The following is a 1,976-nucleotide window of genomic DNA, read 5'->3' on the forward strand; positions in this document are numbered from 1 at the left end:
TGCTATTGTATAAAATTTATTTATCTAATTTTAAAGGTACCAATTTATAAAAATTATTTTAAATGAACAAATTTATAGCAAATGAAAAAATGATTTAAAATTTACATTCAAATTTTAGCCTTAATTTTTATATTTGAATTAGTATAAATATATACTATAATTTTATATATTAAATATTATATTTTATTCATTAATATATTGTAAAAATTTTCAATTTTTAGAATTCGTATTTTGGATTTTTTTTCTCATTCTGTTCGTTTCATTTACATTTAAATTTAAATTTGTCTAATTTAATAAAGAAGTTTTAATTAATATTTTTATGTTTGTTTTGATATTTATTAATTGATTTTAGAGTTAAAAATTCAAAAATATTCTACAAATATATATACATTAACATTTTCTATATTTTAAAAATAATATTTTTTCTCAACGAATATTAATTAATATAAAATATATCTAAATATGAATCAATTTAAAGCATTAACAAAAACCTTTCAGATTCAAGCGCACATTCTTATTATTATATATTTATTTCAAATATTATATTCAAATATATTTAATTTATAACAATATTACTAGAATTTCTAAATTAAAAATAAAGAATCATATTATCATACATTTACATCACGTATTCTATTCATTATCACTGTATTCATATTCATCTCAAAATCATCACATTCAATAAAAAATATAACAAACAAAACATTTTAGAAATTCAATTCACTTTTAATATTAAACAAGCAAAAGATCTCTTGAATTAGCCCATGATATTACCATTAATTTTTAAAGTAAAAGTAAAAATAATCCATTTCAAAACAGATCAATATAATACAAAAAACATGGAAAGGATGATCTTTTCGGCATAGTTTCTATTTCATAGTTCTTATTTCGAATCAGCTAATTGTTTCATTCGCGATTCCGTTTTCCGAAGCATGGCAAGGGAATTACATATCCCGGATGCGCGCGATCGCGAAATCGAAACTCCTTTGGTGCGCTAAGCTGAGCTGGCTCTGAGTGATGCCGGGTGCAACGACCCGACCGACACGAAACTGGGACATCCTCGACTGTTCAACGACGTCTTTACCAGCGTATACGACGACCCCGTTTTCCAGTTACGCCGACCGAGTCATCGGCCACGCGACCATTTCGATTTTCGCGCTTCCTTTCACGATCTTTTTCCGCTTGTCGGAAGTGTCGTCTAACCTTCGATTGTTTGTTGCATTATTTATAGTAAAAATTGAATAGGTGCTCAAAAATCAGTATTCATGAAATAATATTAATTGAAATTGATGAAATTGATTTCTAATTTGTTCTAATTTTTAATTCAATTTGCACTTGTATTTTAATGAATATATAGTAATATATATAGAAAGGAACAGTGAGCGAAAAGAAAAAAAGGACGGAAAATCAAAATAAATATTTATTACTCGTTTCGCGTAACATGTGACAAGTTTTTATCAATTCCATGCAATTATCTAATGTTTTTTTATTGTGCTTATATAAGTAATTATCTAAGAATAGATTAAAAGAATGTTGTTAGAATTTTATTAGTAATAAATATTATATTAATCTTATAATATTAATCTTAATATATCTATATATTATATTTAATATATAAAATATTAATCTTTATTAGTAATAAATGATGTCTTTGACATTATGTCGAAAAATATACGATGATTCGAATTAACATATTCATATAACAGTGTGAATGAAGCTTAATGAATGTAAATATGAATAGAAGATATGTAGGAAGAGAATATGATGCCTAACAATATATATGTGTATAATATATAACATATATAATATAGAGATAATTATAAGAAACAGTGCTAAGTTTAAGAATTAGAATAAAGCGATTAATGTTAAATATTAATGTTAATTATTTTCATGCGTACATAACAATTTAGATACTATAATTTACTAGAAAATATTGTTCTATATATATATATATATATATATATATATATATATAT

At 23.6% G+C, this 1,976-nt stretch overlaps 1 protein-coding gene across 3 annotated transcripts in view; it reads right to left on the reverse strand.

Annotated features, from left to right (window-relative positions):
• Positions 1–1,976, reverse strand: part of LOC102679078 (terminal nucleotidyltransferase 5C) — a 243,083-nt gene that overhangs the window by 32,655 nt on the left and 208,452 nt on the right. The gene's annotated exons all lie outside the window — the stretch shown is intronic.

This window comes from Apis dorsata, unplaced genomic scaffold (assembly GCF_000469605.1).
Source record: "Apis dorsata unplaced genomic scaffold, Apis dorsata 1.3 scaffold_935, whole genome shotgun sequence".
Lineage (NCBI taxonomy): Eukaryota > Metazoa > Arthropoda > Insecta > Hymenoptera > Apidae > Apis > Apis dorsata.